Below are 21,369 nucleotides of genomic sequence, written 5' to 3' on the forward strand. Positions count from 1 at the left end.
AAAACAATACTTGCTCTATGATTTAATCATGGGCAAGTGTTCTGAGTTTTCAGGTGACAAGTGAGTGCCAGGAATATTTTATTTCTCTTGGAAAGATACGAATTCCTGGGTCTCTGCAGATTCTACAGGCTCTCAGAGAGCAAGGGCATGCTGCTTTCCTTAAGAAAGGCCACCAATGGGAGTGCTTTCTGGTGATGCAATGCTGATATTTGAGTGCTGTTCTGGAGAAGGGAAGAGGTGGGGTTTCTCTGGAGCCAGATGAACCCATAATTAGTTCTCACCCAGGCTGCTTAAGCAATTACGGTGAAACCAAATCGCATTACTTTTTCTCCTGCTCCCAATAAAAGCTTCAACCCCACTCCTTCTGCCCCATAGGGCACTTGGCTGGCCATTATTCCCAATACCACAGACACCATTCTTCGCTTCTGTTTGCCAGCTACAACTGTCAACTGTGTAATAGAAGAAGTGTGGGGAAATGAAGTACACCTCTCGGTCTCCGTACTTCAGAGGCCCTTAGCAACGCTGTCTCCAGGCAGGCAGCATGCATCTCACCGGCAGTTTACTGCCCACTCACGGCAGAGGCGGCATGCTTTCTGCAAATAGCTTACGTCTTTGCCGGTGCCAGCTTGGCGGTGGGGTGGTGGTGTCATTTGGTGTCCTCGGAGACGTTTGGTTCTTGTTCTGGGAAGACCTAGGGCAAAGCAATGACTGTTTTCCCAAAGATGTTTATGGAATCAGAAATTAGGTCAGGAAGCTGAATTCTGTGCTTGGGATGCATGGTCTAAAATCAAAAAGGTATAGTTGACAACCTTTGTTTTTTCCAGTTTTCGACACATTTGTGAACCTTCCAGAATGTTCTGGAACATTGAAAAGCCTGTTTCCCAGGCATGTCTATGCCACTGGCAACCTTCCTGGCCATTTTGCTCCATTTTGCTCCTCTACCACTTGACAATGTTATGTGTTGGCTATTTGCATGGTTACCACCTTCTACTTCCAAAGTGGCAGTCGAACTGAAAAGAGCCTTACACAGATTTACCAATCAGCCCACACGGACTTTCCATTTCAGGTTAGTGTACCACGGGACATTATGTGAGGATGTTGAGACTCGTCATGTGATTTCTGTACGTAGGAGGTTGTTAGAGATTCTTTGTTTCCTAAGTACTTTTTTTTTTTTTTTTAGGTGTTGGCTTGGGGGTATTAAACCTGGGACCTCCCATGTGGGAAGCTGCAGCCATATCTGCTTCCCTTAGGTACGTGTATTTGATTTACATTTTAAGCCTCTTCCAGAATAAAATCTTTGGAGAATGGAAGTTGCTTCTTTGGGAGGGAAATAGAACTTTTCCTCTGTAGTGAATTATCAAAGAAAGAAAGGACTCAGGTTCTTAGGAATGTAAAGCTTGTTTGGGAAACTGTAAGTGCTGTTGTATACAGTGAGTGATCCCCAGTATAGCAGGAAAGGAAAAGGTGAATTCCAATAGCTTTTCACTCATTCACTGATTCACTCAACACTCAATTACTTCAGTCTTACCATGTGCCAAGCCCTCTGCAAGGAGCAAGGGAGATAAATATGAATGAGAAATTTTATTGACAAGCTTATAGTCTAGGGGATAATCTAGTGAAAGCAACAATTAGGAACAATGTCAGATTTGTTGTAATACAAGTATGAACAAAGTACCTGGTAGCTCAGAGATAGGAGAGCACTCTAGGGAAATGGGGAGGGGGGATGGTTTATCTCATTTAATTTTTACTAAGAGTCATGCTTAACTGGCTCACAAAATTTAACACTTGGCTTTTATGCGCTGATGTGAACTCCTCCAGCACACCATCGGATCAAGGTAAAATTGGGAAGTGTTGGGAGGCCATGTGGAGTTTGGAGTCTCTCCATATGGTAGGATAATTTGAAATATTAATTAGCATTTTTGTTTTTCTTGTTTCTTATATTTTTGTTTTCTCCCACCAATTAAGGTATCTAACTTTTTCCTTGTCTCAGGGGATTTTGTGTTGCTGGGCTGAAATAAAACATTTCTAAAGATCCAGGCTTGGCATTTCCTACCTTCACAGGGTACAGGGGTGTTATCAATGGACTGAGATCGGAGAACCCATTCTTGAATATTCTGTATGAGATCTTTGTAAATTTTGGAAGATGCTTGGTAGGAGGAAGCCTCCAACAAGACAGAAATTAAGTTTCCTACTGGCCTGAAAAGGCAGAGCTCAGCACAGTTAAAGTAGTTTAGAGAAATTAAGATAAGTAATGTTTCTTGTACTCCAGTATTGTAGTTCTCCAGTACTGTAATACTCCAGTATTGTAGAGTAAAATTGATACCATTACAGCTATAGGTCATACGTGTTTTTAAAACAGAAATTTGGGGAAGGGGACTCAACTGATAGAGTGTCTGTCTACCATATGGAGGGTCCCGGGTTTGATCCCCAGGGCCTCCTGACCCATGTGGTAAGCTGGCCCACGCGCAGTGCTGCCACGTGCAAGGAGTTCCCTGCCATGCAGGGGCGCCCCCGTGTAGGAGTGCCCCATGTGCAAGGAGTGCACCTTGCAAGGAGAGCCACCCTGCATGAAAAAAGTGCAGCTTGCACAGGAGTGGTGCCATCCACATGGAGAGCTGACACAGCTCTTGAGAGATGACACAACAAAAAAGAGACACAGTTTCCCAGTGTGCCGCATAATGCAAGTGGACACAAAAGAACATACAGCAAATGGAAATGGAGAGCAGACAATGGGGTGGGGGGTGGGGCAAGGGGGGAGAAATAAAAAAAAAATAAATCTTTAATAAAGATAAACAAACAAAAACAGAAATATGACCTGACTGCCTCTAAAATTTAGAAGGATAACTCTGTCACCTTTGTGGAGGATGACTTGAAAAGGGAAGAACCTCAACGAAAATGAGATGTGATGATTACAAGGGGAAGTTTCTGGGAATAAAGAGGAAGAAGAGATCAATTCTGTAATATTTCAGAGGATAAAGTGCAAAGGATGTAAATACAGGTTTGAGGATTTAAAATATGAGCTGCTATGGTTTGGAGGCAAATGGGAAACCCATGATGCCCAGCACATGACAAATGTTAAATAATAACTATTTTTGAGTTTTAGTTAACCACAATGTACAAATTTTACTAGCAGGTTTGCTTTCAGAGTATGTGTCATCATCTGGGAAGTGGATGTGGGTCAAGCACTTGGGCTCCCATCTACCATATAGGAGGTCCAGGGTTCGATACCCAGGGCCTCCTGGTGAAGGCAAGCTGGCCCATGTGGCGAGGTGGCCCACACAGAGTGCTGCCCCGTGCGGGAGTGCTGCCCTGCGAAGGAGTGCTGCCCCATGTAGGAGTACCAGCCCACTTGGAGAGCTGACGCAGCAAGATGGCACAACAAAAAGAGACACAGAGGAGACACAATAGGAGACGCGGTAGACCAGGGAGCCGAGGTGGTGCAAGAGAATGATTGCCTCTCTCCCAGTCTAGAAGAACCCAGGATTGGTTCCTGGAGTCACCTAATGAGAATACAAGCAGACAAAGGAGAACCCACCACTAATGGACACAGAGAGCAGGCAATGGAGGGAGGAGGAAGAAATTAAAAAAAAAAGTGTCATCGTCTTCTGATTAGACAATACCAGGTGCCTTCCAATTAGACTCACTGATTCTATTCTTGCCCCTCTGGTCTTTTTCTTTTTTTAAAAGATTTATTATTTTTTATTTATTTCTCTCCTTTCCCCTCTCTCCACCCTTGCCCAGTTGTCTGCTCTCTGGGTCCATTTGCTGTATGTTCTTCTGTGTCCACTTGTATTCTTGTCAGTGGCACTGGGAAACTGCATCTCTTTTTTGTTGTGTCATCTTGCTGTGTCAGCTATCCATGTGCGTGGCGCCACTCCTGGGCAGGCTGCACTTTTTCATGCAGGGCAGCTCTCCTTACAGGGCATACTCCTTGTGCATGGGGCTCCCCTATGCAGGGGACACCCCTGCGTGGCAGGGCACTCCTTGCATGCATTGGCACTGCGTGTGAGCCAGCTCACCACATGGGCCGGGAGGCCCTGGGTTTGAACCCTGGACCTCCCATGTGGTAGGTGGGCGCTCTATCCATTGAGTCAAATCCACTTCCCTCTGGTCTTTTCTTAAATCAGATTTTGCCCTCCTTCTACCCAAAACCCTCATTGACTTTCAAGGGTGCAGAGTAAAATCCCAAATCAGCAAGATGCTGCTGAGCTGGCCTGCCTAGGTCACTCCACCTCATTTCTGCTGTTCACCTTGCAGTTCCTCATAAGGGCCCTTGTTTTCCCCACCCAGAGCCCTTTCCCATGCTGTATCTGTTTAAATACCCTTTCCTTACATTGACCTCCCTCACTCTAATCTCTGATCACACCTATAAATATTCTATTGAAGAACCTACTGTAGGGGACTGGATGCAGTTCAAGTGAATGAGTGCCTTCTTCCCATGTTTGTGGTTGTGGGTTTGATCCCCAGTACCTCCTAAAAAAAAAACAAATGAAAAAACCACTCTCATTGGTGAGTAGATGTAGCTCAGTGGTTGACTGCCTGCTTCCCATGTATGAGGTTCTGGGTTCAATCCCTAGTACTTATTATAATCTGTAATGAGGTATATATTTGTATATCCTTTATTTAATGCCTATCTGTTTTTACTAGACCTGCTCTGTATAGTACAGTAGCCACTAGCCACAAGTGACTCCTGAGCACTTGAAATATAGCTAGTCTGGATTGAGATGTGACAAAACATGCATCAAATTTGGGGTGAAACATCTCATTAATAATTTGATCTCATTAATAATTTTATATTGATTACATGTTGAAATAATATTTTGGTTTAAATATTTGGGGGTTTAAAGAAAATAGATTATAAATGTAAAATGTTAATAATAGAATATATTGACATTAATTTCTCTTTTTTAATGGATTATAAGGAAATGTACAGTTCCATTGGCATTTGCATTCTGGTTCTGTTGGACAGCACCGTGAGACCATGAGGCCTGCAAGTCTCAGGCATTGTGCTTCTGTGTGCCTTCTGTGTGCCTGGCACAGTGCCTGACCCTTAGCTGGTGCTCGTTAAATGCACATTAAATGAGTGAAAGAGTGAATAAATGATTAAGACCAATGTACAAGCAATTATGCATGTTTTTCATTACCTGATGAATGGGTCTGGGAGTTAGCGTGAGGATGCTTGACTCAGCACTTAGTTGGCAGTTATGGAAGCCAGGGCTTTTGTAACTGAGGGTTGAGAATTAACAAATAATTATGATTACTAAGTCATTATATAGATACATTTATATTATAAAATAGCAAAAGGTTAATGCTTGAAATTACTGAAACTAGCTAGAGTGCTCTCACCCCTGTTTATGGTTACTCTAGACTTAACCTCACACTTGTGTGTGCTAACCTTTGTAATGTTAATTCTGGATTGAATTTACCCATGTTCTTGAATTAGCCTCATCCTTGTGTATGCTTACTAATAGGATGTAACCACTCCACCTTCCTCTGTTTAATATCCATAATGGATGACCTTGTGACTGACCTCTACTCTGCACTTTCCTGTCCCAGAACCTTGATCTCTGATAATGACTATAACATTGTGACTTCCCCTAGTGTGAGGTCCACCCATCTTATTCAGCCCCTTAGTGTTTATTAATGAAGGAGACTGTGTCCAGCTCCACCCCAATTATCCATGAGCACCCTAATGTTATAAAATATTATAATTTCTGCAGATCAGTGGGGCAGTTTTGGGCCACGAGGCCACTGTACTCTATTGCTGTGCAATGAAATAAACTCTTTCTCTCTTTGAAATTCTGGTATCTCAGGAATTGGCTTTAAAGATTGGGAGGAGAGAAACTGCTTTTGCTTGGTGTAACTTTCCTAAATTACCTGATGATGATATTCTTATCAGTAAGACTTCACTGGTATAAAGATCAATAGGCACATCGATGAAGACAAATGCCCATTGGTGGGAGAAAGTTTAGATACATAGAATCCTTATGGAGTATGAGTTGAAGAATCAAGTAAAAGAATATGAACCATCTGGTGGTAGGTTGAATCATTTAGCCTGTAGCAGTTTAATATAGTTAAGAATTCCAAAAAGAAATATTGGATTATGTTTGTAAACTGATCTTTTCCTCTGGGCATATTAGATTATATTGGATTCAGAGGTTTACTTGATTAAGTAATCAGGTAAACCTCTTGTGCCAGTAGGGCACTGAGTCCCCATACCTTGGTGGGTGTGGACTCACAGATAAAAGGCATGGCAAAGGACAGAGTTGAGGGTTTTTATATTGGAGTTTTGATGTTAGAGTTTGGTGCTGAAGCCTTAAGCTGGAGCCCCAGGAAGTAAGCTCACAGAGGAAGAAGTAAGCCTTGGGAAGAGAGGAACCCTGAACCCAGAAGGAAACAAGACCCTAGAAGGGAGGAACCAAGGAAGCCTGAACCTTTGCAGCCGTTGGCACCCATGTTGCTCCAACACATGAAAATAGACTTTGGTGAGAGAAGCAATTTATACTTTATGGCCTGGTATCTGTAAGCTCCTACCCCAAATAAATACCCATTATAAAAATCAACAAATTTCTGGTATTTTGCATCAGCACCCCTTTGACCGACTAATACATACCCCAACGAAAGACATGTTCTTAATCTTTATTTGAGTCCCTGTGGGTGTGAACTCATTTATAAATGGGACCTTTTGAAGATGTTATTATTAGTTAAGGTGTGGCCAAATTGAAGCAGGGTGGGTCTCAAACCCTATTACTGGAAGCTTATAAAGAGAGGAAATGTAGATATGGTCAGTCAGCAGAAATCAGCCTAAGCCAGAAGACATAGACACTAGAAGTTAGAGAAAGCCACAGGAGGAGATCATGTGATGGAGGTAGAGATTCAAACCAAGAAACTCCATGGAGGTGTAAGCCAGCACCAGAATACTACTGACTCTGAGAGAAAGCATGGCTTGCAGTGACCTTGATTTTGGACTTCTAGCCTTCCAAACAGTGAGCCAATAAATTCTTGTTGTTTAACCCATTTGTCATAGCAGCCCTGGCAAACTAAGACAGCTCAAGACAGTTTACTATTCCACAAATGCCAGGTTAATTTTGGAAACCATCAGAACCCTCTAGTGGTTAGAGAGGGTATGGAGGCTTAATATTTTCAACACCACATTACTACCAGCAAAAGCACATTACAGATCATATCACTCTAAGTATACAAACATTTGCTGACAAAATAATCAACAACCCATGTGTTATGGGATTTTGTTTAGGTTCTTTGACTAAGCTGGAGAAATGAATTTCAAGAGCATGTCAGGTGAGTTAGGCCAGTAATTTATTGAGGTAGGAAGGGAAGAGAAATGGGAGAAAATAACAGAGCAGGGGTCCCAGGTAAAGAGGACAGGGCTGAAAAGTGATAAAGAGGACTGATTTACAGGCTACAATTTCCCATTATAGATTATAAATGCCCGGGTTTTACTTGTGTGGTGATCCAAGTGGGGGAGACGCAGCTGGAGCCCAGGTCCAGAGGCAAGAGAGCATGAGAGAGTGAGCTCAGGCCTGGTGCTGCTTTTTAAACTGCTAATTATTCCACCCCTTTGCTAATGGCAGGGGAGGAGTTCCAGCTGTTCACTGCTTTGATCGTTTATTTCCCCCATCAATCTCCCAGGAGGGCCCAATGATAAAGTCCTTGGGGGAATATCCAGGGCTACTCCTGGTTCTGGAGGAAGTCTCCTTCTGAGTGGCAGAATTTTGGGGGAGGGTCTTCCAATAGCCATCTTGGGGTTGCTGATGTCCACATGGACTTCTTGCTAGTTTCCAGATCCATCAATTGATTCCCTATCTTAATAGACTGCTTCACATGTATGCTTGGAAGTATTTTTACTCTCAACCCTTGACACAATTAGAAGCACCTTCATGAAAGGCTGTCTTCAACATGGAGACAATGGCAGGAGGATCAGGGCTTTCAGTCTGATCAGATGCCAGGATTGTCCATAAAGGGGAGGGATGCAGGGCCAATGGGAACTTGGACCTGGAAGCCTCCGCTTTGGCATGAACTACTGGTCCAGAGAGGTTTTTCCAATTTGCCCCTGCAAAAGTGGGGGTGCTCAACTTCTAACAATCACATGACTTAAAAGCCACTAATTTCTCCAAGTTGACATTCTTTCCAACATGCCAAATGATAAGCCTTCAGATGCTGACTTTGCTAAAAAATACTTTTGAATCCCAGCTGGCCAATTCTTAGGGTGTTAATTCTATTAAGCCACTTCATATACTAATTGATCCATAGGGGATAGATCAGAGTTAATTTGTGCCCAGGAGATCCCAATGTTTACATACCATATTGTGTATATTGCAAAGCAAATTAACACCAGACAATAAAACCAAAAGGAATATCAGGAAAATGATTTTTTAAAAGTTCCACCATCAGAATGAAATGGTAACTCTGCTTCATGTTGTACTAGTGATTATGACCACCTAATAACTGCAAACTCTAATTGTACATGTTATCAATTATTGTGTTGGAGGGATTGAGTGCAAGTGGGACTTTATAGCATTTAAACAAATCAGTTTAATTCAAATTACTGTGTATGGAGAGGATGTATCTCAGTCATTGAGTGCCTGCTTCCCATGTACGAAGTCTTAGGTTCAATCTCTGGTATCTCCTAAAAAAAGTACCATCATCCTATTTTTCTAAGATTCCCCTTTAACAAAATGCAACTTTACTTATGGTTTTATTTTATGGGACTTTTTTTTTTTTTTTTTTTTAAGTAACAAGAAGAGTCATGAGCACTGTGGATGGCTGGGGAGAGGAGAGCAGAAAAATATTCCCAAGGGAAGTTGTTATGTACAATGTGGCAGGAGAGCAGGTGTTCACAGGGTGGAATGTGCCATCCAGAAAAAGAGGAAGGATTTAATCTTGAAGCTGTTCTTTCTGTCAGTGTCGGGAACTAAAGCTCTCATGAATCTCTGCATTGAGATTATTCTCAGTGATAGCAGAGGTAGGTGGTATACTAGGTATACTATATTAGCTGTGGGGCTAATAATATATAGCTCATAGGATTTTTATGGAGATTAAAATAGGTAAAATATAAAAAACACCTACTATATGTTAATATATAAAATATTATATATAAAACCCTGAAAATATTAATAACAACAACAATCTTTACATTTATTTTCTCATATAATCCCCATTAGGGCCCTCTGAGGAAGGTAGAGTAATTACTCTCTTTTTACGGATGAGAAAATGAGGCACAGAGAAGTTGTATTGTTCAAGGTCACACAGTAAGTGGTAGAGCTGGGACTCAAATGCATGGTTGTCTGACTCTAGGGCCCATCCTCTTAACTTCTCTGCTGGCTTGCACTAGTTGGTGATCAATAACTGGTAATAATTGGAAAAGCTAGTCTGATGGTGGAACAGTAATAGGAGTTTCAATTGCCATGAGATACTTATGGCAGAATGTCATTACATTTTTTTTTTTTCATAAATTTATTTTTCCTAAAGCACCCAGAGGAAAGAGTCATCCTATAGAATGTCAACCATTTCATTCCATCTTCCCTCCAGGACTTGTCTCAATGCAGAGCTCCCATCTGTCTCATCCAATACATTGAAACCTATTGGTCATTCCCCATCTAGTCTTAGTCCTCATACAGAGCTCTAAGAAAACCAGGAATCTTTCCTTTTTTCCCTTTTTTCCTTTTTCCTTTTCCTTCCTTTCTTCCTCTCTCTCCCTTCTCTTTCCTGAAAGAGAAACTAATTTGGAGCTTCCTGACAGTGCTATTTTAATTTCCTCATTGTTAAAGCAAATACCATGCAATGGATTGGCTTAAACAATGGGAATTTGTTGGTTCAGAGATTTGAGGCTAGGAAAAATTCAAATTGAGGCGTCATCAGGGTTATGCTTTCTTCACAATGACAGGCGTTCTGGGGCTGGTTGACAATGATCCTGGTCCTGGGCTCACATGGCAATGCGCATGGTGGCCTCACCTGACCTTTCCCTTCTCTTCTGAGTTCCATTGACTTTCAGTTTCTAGCTACTCCCACTGTGGCTTTTTTCTCTGTCTGTGACCTTCCCTATAAGACCTCCAATAATAAGATTAAGACCCATCCTGGGCCACACCTTAACTGAAGTAATTTCACCAAAAGGTCCTATTTACAAGTTCACACTCACAGGAATGGATTGAGCTTAAGGACATGCTTTTCTGGGGTACAGAGCTCCAAACCACCACACATATCTTCCCAAATGTTTTAAGATCATATAGTGGCTGACACACCATTGCTTTATTCAAATCTGTGTCAGCTTTTCCTCTTGACATCTCAGATCATATAGTGGCTGACACACCATTGCTTTATTCAAATCTGTGTCAGCTTTTCCTCTTGACATCTCTGTTCTTGGCATTCTGTGGCTGTGTCTCTTTCACAATAGTTAAGCACCAGGTGTAGAATGAAAACTCATTGTCTAAAATGGCACAGGTCCCCTTTGGAATTGGCTCTGAGGACTAAGTCTCAGGAAATTTAACCCAGATCCTTGCTTTACTTTGTGTTCTGTGCTTGTCTGCCTTTCCCCCATGTTCTGTCTACCATGTGTCTTCCTCGGAGCTTATACAACACTTTGTTCCTATCTAGATGCAAGCTCTTACAAGACTTCATCACTATTAATTTTTTGTATGTCTAGTTACCACCCCCCATCCCCAGTTAAATTATGAATTGACAGGCACTGAGATTATGCTATGAATTACCTCTCTGTACTCTCAGGGTATACCACAATTCCTAGTTCAAGGAAGGCACAGATTCATGTTTGACTTCTTAATGGATATATTTTTAATCTAATTCTTTCTTTACTCTGGTAAAAAGACTTTTGTAAAATAGAATCAAGAGGAATAAATTTTTTTTTTTTAAAGATTTATTTATTTATTTAATTCCCCCCCCTCCCCTGGTTGTCTCTTCTTGGTGTCTATTTGCTGCGTCTTGTTTCTTTGTCCGCTTCTGTTGTCGTCAGCGGCACGGGAAGTGTGGGCGGCGCCATTCCTCAGCAGGCTGCTCTTTCTTTTCACGCTGGGCGGCTTTCCTCACAGGCGTACTCCTTGCGCGTGGGGCTCCCCCACGCGGGGGACACCCTTGCGTGGCATGGCACTCCTTGCGCGCATCAGCACTGCGCATGGCCAGCTCCACACGGGTCAAGGAGGCCCGGGGTTTGAACCGCGGACCTCCCATATGGTAGACGGACGCCCTAACCACTGGGCCAAAGTCCGTTTCCCAAGAGGAATAAATTTTAAGCATATTAAATATGGTATGCTTTGAGCCGTGACCAATATTATTTAAAAGGGATGGATTCATCTTTATTTTAAATGCTCTAATCAGAGATTCTGAAAAGCCTGAATCTCCTCCTACAAAGGGAAATCCAAGCATAGCTGGGGTTGAGTTGTCCAGCAAAAACAGTCATCATGGCCTCAAGGATCTTACTGCTCACTTCATACCCAAGATAGAGCCAGCACCCTGGGAAGGGGGAGAGGACTTCTTTGGGGAGGTGGGGAGAGAAAGGACATTGAAGAGGGAAGGTACTCCCAGGTGCCCACACAAGGCAAACTCTGTAAGGACTGTAGGGCAACTTATTTGAAAACTCATGTCTCGCCTCATCTTCTGGACTCCTTGTGTGTCTGGTCTAATTAATAGTGGGATCACTTCTTTTCATAAAGAACTGTACCTGATTGTCCTTGGATTTTATGGGCAGAACAGAGGAGGATATATTTAGATTGTTATGAAATGTGTCCAGCTGGACATGTTGAGTTGTGGAAAGACTACCTCTCATACCAGGGCAATGGAGGGTGGCTGGTCTATCAGGAAATCTGGTTTGAAACAAAGTACAGTCTTCTGCTCTTCACTTAGCTGCCCCAGAGAGACAGTCCAAGGAAGGTCAATTTGTCCTGAAAGGTTTAGTAAAAAAGCTCAGTTATGTGTGCTTGCTATTTTTAGACAATAGTAGGTGATAGATGAAGCATGATATATAACTATCAACACATACTCTTGCACTGCTTGGAATGCAGTCCTCCTTCTGGAGTTCACTGTTCATAAGACAATTGCCGATACACCATATATTGGTGTCAGCAACACCAAAGAGGCAGAATCAATCGTTTGTGAAGAAGCAGAGCAATCCTCCATTAGACGTGGTATACTGCTGAAAATGAGCAGATGTGAATGTCCCCCTAGGTCTCACATTGTCATTCAGAGAGCAAAGGGGAAAGGAAATGGAGGAAAGTAAGGAAAGAAAAAGGACCATCTGGAGTTCAGGAACACTAAATAGTGACAGAAGTTATTTCTGTCTTTGATGTCAAACATCCACATGGTCACCAAAGTCATTTAACTTAGTGGGATTGGATTCTTTCTGATGCCTAGAATAATATAAGTGCCATCAACTGTTTGATGGCATCTGGATAGTTTGAAGGCTGTTTGTTGTGGGTAGGGAAGTTAATACCACAAAAAGCACTAAAATCCTACATCTTGCCAGCTTAGAATGAGTCACAGCAAACAGTCACAATGGGGGTTAAATGGTGCTTTTCTGCTCTTAAAAAAGGATTACTTAAAAGTGTATACATAAAACACAAGGCATTTGCACTGTTTACCAGCCGGAGGAAGCTAAATAACATTGAGACAGATATTTATTTTAGGATATACTTTGAGAAAAGAAAAAAGAAACACAATTATTTCTGAACACTCCCCTTGCCACCCAATTATTTTGTTAATTTGAACAGTTTTGAAATTTGTCATAAAGGAGAAGAAAGGGCCTTTCATGTGATATTTAAGGAAGGTCTGTTGAAGAAAATTAGCTCTTACAGGAGTTGGATTTATAATGTGACATATACCCACTTTGCTCTAAATTTAACATCTTCCTACATTTTTAGCATGCCAGTGCCGTCTAGTTACTATAGTGATCATACCTTGCAGTTCAACATTTAATTTCTATGTAACAGACAACAATTGTACATACTGGGGTGTGCATAGGTAAAAATCTACTTTATCTCTGGCCCTATTAAATATTATCTGTACTTACCGCTTGAAAAGCCTCTCTTAAGCATATTTTTAGGGTAGGCTACATCTAATAAGGAAACTGAAATACAATTTGTAGAAGAAGAATCAAGAAGCATGTGTAAGTCCTAATTTTGTGTGTAAGAACCTTGATATGATATCACAGCATTGCTAGGGAAACCAGAGTTAAAGCTTCTAAAATAAGTACTATTCAGCTAGAGCTGATATAGAAGTTGCTCTTTTTTAAAATATTTTTTATTATCTCTTTTTTTAAAGATACATAGATCACACACAATGTTATATTAAAAAATATAAGAGGTTCCCATACACCCCACTCCCCACCCCCCATCCCCCACTCCTCCCACATCAACAAGCTCTTTCATCAGTTTGGTACATTCATTGCATTTGATGAATACATTTTGGAGCACTGCTACACAGCACGGATTATAGTTTACATTGTAGTTTACATTCTCTCCCAGTCCATTCAGTGGATTATAGCAGGATATATTGTGCCCTACATCTGTCCCTGCAATGTCATTCAGGACAACTCCAAGTCCCGAAAATGCTCCCATATCATACCTCTTCTTTCTCCCTGCCCTCAACAACTCCCATGGCTACTGTCTTCACATCAGTGATACAATTTCTTCCGTTGCTAGAGTCACAATATTTCTATAGTGGAATACCAGTCTTTTCTTAAACCAGCTTTGTTGAGATATAATTCACGTATCATACAAATCACTCATTTAATGTATACAATTCAGTAGTTTTGGTATATCCACAGATAGGTGCAAACATTGCCACAGTCAAGTTAGAACATCTTCATCACCTCAGAAAGAAACTCTATAATGTCCTCCAGGTTGAGTGAAGCAAGCCAGACACTAAAGGACAAGCCCTGTATGATTGTGCTTTTCTGAACTAAATATATTGTGTAAACTCATGGAGTTAAATGTTAGAATATAGATCACCAGAAAATAAAAGGAGGGCAGAGAATGGAAAGCTGAGGTTTAATCTGTGCAGAATTGGGAAAAAGACTGTACATCTTTGGAAATGAATAGAAATGGTTAAAGCATATCATGGTGTTCGTAACTAGCAGTGCTACTGTATGGGTATGACAGTGGTTGAAAGGGAAAGTCTAAGGTCATTTGTATTACTAGAAGGAAAGCTCAAAACTAACATGGGGGAAGCAGACTTGGCCCAGTGGTTAGGGCGTCCGTCTACCACATGGGAGGTCCGCAGTTCAAACCCCGGGCCTCCTTGACCCGTGTGGAGCTGGCCATGTGCAGTGCTGATGCGTGCAAGGAGTGCCCTGCCATGCTGGGGTGTCCCCCGTGTAGGGGAGCCCCATGAGCAGGGAGTGCGCCCCGTAAAGAGAGCCGCCCAGCACGAAAGAAAGTGCAGCCTGCCCAAGAATGGCACTGCACACATGGAGAGATGACACAACAAAAAGAAACACAGATTCCCAGTGCCACTGATAAGGATAGAAGCGGTCACAGAAGAACATAGAGTGAATGGACAGAGAGCAGACAACTGGGGGTAGGGGGGAAGGGGAGAGAAATAAAAAAATAAATCTTACAAAAAAAATAACATGGTACTGTATGTGACAGTAAAACCTCATATAAAACACAAATATAGGTGATATTGCATTGCATATATGACTGTTTTTACAAAATATAAATACAAATATACTAGCGAGAAGGAAAAAGAATAGCAGCTATGTACAGCAGCGGAAGCATAGAGAGATTGAGAAATTGTTTTATGTTGCATGTTGTATTTTGAATGCATAAATATGTGACTACAGCGAATACCATTGATTGTACACTTTGGATTTATGCTTTATGAATATGTACCAATAAAACTGATTTGTTTTTTTTAAAAAAGAAACTTTATATGGTTTAGTTTAATATACTCCATATGCTCCATTCCCTACTGCCTCCCTGCCCTTAAGCAACCACTACTCTGTTTTCTGTCTTTATGGATTTCTCTTTTCTGGACTTTCATATGAATGAAATCACATAGTATGTGACCTCTTATGACTATTTTCTTTCACTTCACATAATGTTTCCAAGGTTTATCTCCATCCATCTTGTAGCATGTGTCAGTAAGCATCCCATTTTATGGCTAATAGTCCATTGTGTGTATATATATACTAGGTTTTGTTCATCCATTCATCCATTGATGGGTGTTTTGGTTGTTTCTACCTTTTGGCTATTATGAATAATGCTGCTATAAACATCCATGTGTAAGTTTACAGGGACATATGTTTTCATTTTTCTTGGGTACATATCTAGGAGTGAAATTGCTGGGTTGTATGATCACTCTATGTTTAATTGTTTGAGGAACTGCCAGACTCTTTTCCACATGGGTGCACCATTTTACAATCCCACCGACAATGTGTGAGGGTTCTGACTTCTCCACGTTCTTATTAACACTTGTTCTCTGACTTTGTGATTCTAACCATCCTAGTGGCTGTTAAGTGGTTAATCATTGTAGTTTTGATTTTCGTTTCTCTGATGACTAATGATGTTAAGCATCTCTTCATGTGCTTATTGGCAATTTGTATATCTTCTTTGGAGAAATAGCTATTCAGATCCTTTGCCCATTTTTTATTTGGGTTTAGAAAGTCACTCTTGAGGCTTGATGAAGTTGTGGTCAAAGAAATACCCTCAATAGTTGGAATATCTATCCCATCAATAATATCCCGCCCTATCCCGTGCTTATTCTTTTACACAGATAAAATGGACAGATACATCATAGGGGAGTTTTTCCTCAAAGAAACAACTTGCATTAGAAGTGCATTTAGAAACTTCTAGATAAATGCAAATGAATCTCTTAAGCATTGGAAAAAAAGAGCAAGTACCACATAATTATATAAATAATTATATTGCTCTTCATAATTTCTAAGCATCTTTCAGGAGAGCTCTGTTTCAGCTCTGCAGTAAAAAGGATGTTCAAGGAGATACATTTCAATAGCATAAAAATATTCTACTATTTACATTTCTAGGTATTGGCCCCATAATGCAGTCTTCCTGTGTTCGAAATAGCAATACTTCAATTCAGAAGCAGAGTTCTGAAATAAGAACCCACACCTCTAAATTTAGCTTTCCCATTGCCACATAGTAAGCAAAAGCAAAAACAAATAAACAGAAATTTAATGAAACAGACCAAAAATATACTAGAAAAGTAAGGGGTGGAGTAATGAAAGGAAGGAAGGAAAGTTAAGAAGCCACAGTGTTAGACTGTGTTTCAGAAACCTGAAAGTAATACTGATCCTAAAATTTATTAAATTCTTCCTCTGTGCCTGGCCCTATGATAGGCACCTGATCTGCATTATTGAAACTTAGTCTCATGCCAGCTATATGAAGCTGCCATTATTAATATCTCCATTTACAGATAAGGAATTGAAGCTAAGAGCCTTAAATAACTTGCCCAGGGAATCTCAGTTATGTTAATAAGTGGTGGAACCTGTATTTTTCTTTTTAAAGCCCAAGCAGTCTGGACTCCAGAATCTAAACTCTCAGTGTGTAAGTATTCTGGAGAAAGAAGAGAGTTTAAACATAAAAAAGAGAAAACATGCAACAAAAGAGAAATTAAGGTGCTATATCCAGAGGAAATGACATAGTAGTTGATGTCAAAATGCCAAAATATAAGCTAGGGGATCCTTGTGTCTTGCACTATAGCCTAAACCAAAGAATTCACAAACTTCAGTAGCCAGAATAGGTACCCAAAGCTCCCTTTCCAAGGAGGAAACCCAAAACTTGGATATAGATTTGACTTGCACAAAGCCTTTTCATTCTTCCATCTAGAGGAATTTTCATGCCCTTTGAAAAAAGTATTTATGTGAAGGTATATATCCACATCCTCCAATTGGAATACAGAGTCAGAAGAAGGTCTTTCTTAAGATCTGATATGCAAGAATATAATAATTTTAGACCTTAAGTTTTTTTTTTTTCCTACAAAATGTCCTATGGACCAAAAAAAGAGGGTATCCTCCTTTATAACTGTTCTTGGGAATTCAGAGTGGTGTCAAACCTCATAATCTTATTTCATTATAGCCCGTAATTTTAGCAGTTCAATCCACTAGTTCCAGCATGTATTGTGGATTGTTGTTCCATATGAATTAATCACGGATGAAATGTAAGAGAGAGTGGTCTCTTGTAAAGTGAGTGACATAAAATTTAATGGTCTATACCAAACTTCCAAATCAGTAAATGAGCACAGAACTGCAGTAAAGTAGCTGAAACACACCACAAGAGGGCGAGCTGGTACTTTTAAATCTCAATAGCTTGGCAGGGAAAGGGAGCACAATAAAAACAAAGTACATATTTCGTGTAGAAGATAGTTACTTTTATGCAATCACTGAATATCAAATTTGAAAGATTTTCTTTGATAATTTTTGTGGGATTTGACAAAAGCAAATGGGTTTTAAGGAATACTGATTCTTGTTTTAATAGAAAGAATGAAGTTATTCTCTAAGAAGTTATTTTCCTGGGTTAGTATTTATTAGATACATACTGCAATACATACCATCACCAATGATCAAGATGTTTGGGAAAAATTAAAAGAAAAAATGTTTCCCTTTGAAGTCAGTGTTGTAAGGTACAATTTGGTGGAACTGGGATTCCTTTTAGCAGATAGGAGACAGGTTGAGAGAATTTGTTATGAGATTCAAATAATCTTCCCCATACTCTTTTCCCCTCACACATGTGGGTGATAAATTATATATTAAAGAATGGCTTTTATTAACATGACTGTCCATCATTTTTAGGCCCTAATATTGCTTCTATTTAATGAACAGTGAAATCTGAATATTGGGTTCAACAAAGAATGTGTGTCCTAAAGCTAAGGAAAAAAAAAAAAGTAAAGAAAACGAGGTGAATGGAAAAATCATTACAACATATGCAGTTTGGGATAATCCTGGAACTATGTGAGGTATTTCTCTATTGGAGGAAAATTTATAAATATTTTCATTGGAAATGATCTTTTACTCTAGGGATTGGCAAACTAGTAAATATTTCCTGCTCTGTGGGCCCTATAGACTCTTTCTACTTCTGGCTACTCAGTTTTGCCATTGTAATGTGAAAGCAGCCATAGACAAGTAAATGAATAGACGTGGTTGTGTTCCAATAAAACTTTCTTTACAAAAACAAGTGCCAGACTGGATTTAGCCCAAGGGTCAGAATTCACTGAACTTTGCTTTCCATGTATGGCCTCCTTCACATGGGAGGGGTAAGTGAAAAGTAGAAATGCAATTTGGAGATCTGGACATGGAAATACAAAGAACCTCTGTATTATTCAGCCAAAGAGGTGGTATAAAGTACCAGAAATCTGTTGACTTCTATAAAGAGTATTTATTTGGGGTAAATCTTACAGTGACAAGGCCCTAAAGTCCAACTCAAGGTTACTTCCTTACCAAACTTTGTTGCCACATGTTGAAGCAAGATGGCGGGGGATGTCTGCAAGGGTTCAGCCTTCCTTTTCCCTCCTAAGGTTCCATAGGTCCAGCTTCTTCTGGATGTCAGCTGTAGGCTGGCATAAGGCTTGTCTCTCTTCCCTGGCCTTATTTCTTTCTGGGCCCAGCTACTTTGTTCTCTTCACAGAGTCAATTGTAAACCATCAGGCTCCTCTTTCTTCCCCAGGCATCAGGATCCTCTGTGTATCTACTTCTGTGTATCTACTTCTGTGTTCTTGATTGAGTATCTATTTATGTAGCTCACCAAGGGGGTAGGGACTCAACCTTGCATGCCCTAATGAATCAAAGCCCTAATCTTAACATAATTTAATCAAAGGCATCTTAATGAATCTAATACAATCAAAGGGTATCATGTCCAGAGGAACAGACCAGTTTGCAAACATATTATCATTTTGGAATTCATAAATAATATGATAATGACACAACCTATAAATGGAGAGCATATGTATATAAAAAGCTCTACCTCAGACCCCAAGAGATGTTCAACAGAGTCCCAGGCAAGAAGTGAAAATGAAAACTGTCTAAGGAAAAAGCATATTTTAGAAAATTGGTTGAAACACATGTATAGCCTAATGCCTAAAATATTTAAAGCCCTGAAGGAGTGATAAATCTAAAAATGTCTATGAGATGATGAGTTTGTCCTGAGTATAATAGCCCTGGCTATTCTGAGCCACAAAGAAGTGAGAAAAATGTTGAATAGTGCAGCATACTACAGAGTTTTGTAGCAAGACGACTGTGGATGATAAATTAGCCCCAAGAATCCACCCTTGGATGTAATGAAATAGCCCCTAAATCCCAACTCAAGGACATTTTTTAAAAGAATGCTGGAACTTTATATGTATATGTATGTGGCATGGTATTATTATTTTAAAATAATTTTAATTTTTAAGAGCAATTTTAGGTTTACATAAAAATTGTGCAGAAAGTATAGAGTTCCCATATTCCCTTTTGCCACCCAAATTCCCTCTCCCTCCCCACACCCAGTTTCACTAATATTAGCACCTTGCATTAGTGTAGTACATTTCTTACAATTGATAGACCAATATTTGTTTATTATTACTAAAGCCTATAGTTTATATTAGGGCTCACTCTTTGTGTATACAATTCTGTGGGTATGGACAAATGTTATATATAATGTCATATATCCACCATTACTGTATTAAATAGAATATTTTCACTGCCTAAAATTGTCCTGTGCTCCTTATAGTCACCCAACTTTAAATACATTAAAAAATATTTTCTGGTTCACAGAAAGATCAGATGATAGATGCATTATACTTTGATTTGCGAGATGAGCAAAGATTTTCATGAAATCAGTTAACCAATTGTCAAAAAACCTCTTGGAAGAACATATACTGCAATTGTTTCCAAATCTGGCTGCAGAAAAATCTTAAGGAGATTTTTAAAAATGATACTTTTCCAGGTCTCATTCCAGATCCATTAGATTAGATTTTCTGGAGCTTGTAGTCCAGCTTGATTGTGGTAGCATAAATATGCAACATATTATTTCCCATTTTAACCACTTTAAGTACACAATGAAGTGTAATTATTTTCACAGTGTTGTGCTCCCATTACCACAGTCCATTACCAAAACTTTTCCATGACCATAAACAAAAACTCTGTACCCATTAAGCATTACCTCCCCATTCCCTATAGTCCAGGCATTTTTGCACAGCTGCCCAGGTGGGACTTAGCCACTAGCAGTCAGTCTAGTACCAACCCATGGATTGGCGTTTTGGTACCATTGGACAAGTCACAAACCTGGGGTTTTGAAATTTGACAAGGCAGGGTTCAAAGCCCAGGGACTGAAATCAGTTAAAGCGACTCTGCAACAGTTGCTTTTAGCTCTTTCGCATCTCCTCTTCCCTCTCTTCCTGGAAGCATTATTATTGGATTTACTCCACTCATCAGTACACAAAATTTTACTGAAAATGAGAGCATTTTAAAGAAAGATGCTTAAGTTTGGCTTTGCCCTGTAGAAGCATTTCTTCTTGAATTTCCCAAAAAATTCAAGGTTCAGGTCACTTTAGCGGGTCTGGAATGGTGAAGCGTTGGGGCTAACATGCCGCACCATCTCTATTCCTAAACAGGAGTTTGGGAGAAGCCAAAGAAGCAATACTGTCAAGTCCTCAGATGACCCTTCAAGACTTAACACGTGCTAACTTTCTTTGTAACTTGGCTCAAGGCAATTCCAAACCCTTATTGCTTGCAGTTTGGCTTTCAATTCCAAATTCCTATCGTAGTTGAGCTTTGTTTTTACATGTAGGTAGAGGAGGTTTTCTGCTTCTCTGCCAGAAGTTCAGGCTTCAGTGAATTAGACCACACCTGCTACTCTTTTTCATCCCCCTCTTCTTCTGTCTGGTTTATTTAAAAGGATAAACTCCCTCGGAATCCAGAGGGTGAGTGGAAAATCACAGGGCTGTTTAACCAATTGTTATTTGGCAGCGAACGTGATACTGGGTAGGGAGCTGGCAACTTTCTTCCTCAGGCCAGGAGCTTTCTTTTTACTTGTAAGCAATGATTCATCTGCTCTTTGAGACGAGAGGTTGTTCCTCCAAACACACATGTCTGTAGCAAATTCACGAAGGAGGAAGATAATTTCACAATGCATTTTATTAAAGCTCGCTCCACAATAGTTAAGTATTTTGGAACAGAAGAAAAGGGAAGTTTGGCAATCATTCCCATTATTTCATTCAAAGAAGAAAGCCAGGAAGAACAAAATTCCAGTTAAAATGATTTGATTATGGTGGACAGATCCATCTTGGCTTCTCTACTGATTGTGGCTGGCAGGTCTAGAAGCCAAATTCACGTTTCAGGAGGTTATAGACTCAGCATGAGTGTCAAGTTTCTTTACACATAAAACCTGAGAGTTTTGTTAATGCTCTAATTTA

General features: G+C 40.2%; 1 long non-coding RNA gene across 1 annotated transcript in view; it reads left to right on the forward strand.

Annotated features, from left to right (window-relative positions):
- The first annotated feature begins 645 nt into the window (after positions 1–645).
- The window catches only part of LOC131278380 (uncharacterized), a 72,470-nt gene continuing 51,746 nt past the window's right edge, over positions 646–21,369 (forward strand). Inside the window, exons 1-2 of the long non-coding RNA XR_009185697.2 lie at positions 646–1,066; positions 1,181–1,250. This is a non-coding gene — a long non-coding RNA (uncharacterized lncRNA). The remainder of the gene's footprint in view (positions 1,067–1,180; positions 1,251–21,369) is intronic.

The sequence above is a fragment of the Dasypus novemcinctus genome, chromosome 4, assembly GCF_030445035.2.
Source record: "Dasypus novemcinctus isolate mDasNov1 chromosome 4, mDasNov1.1.hap2, whole genome shotgun sequence".
Lineage (NCBI taxonomy): Eukaryota > Metazoa > Chordata > Mammalia > Cingulata > Dasypodidae > Dasypus > Dasypus novemcinctus.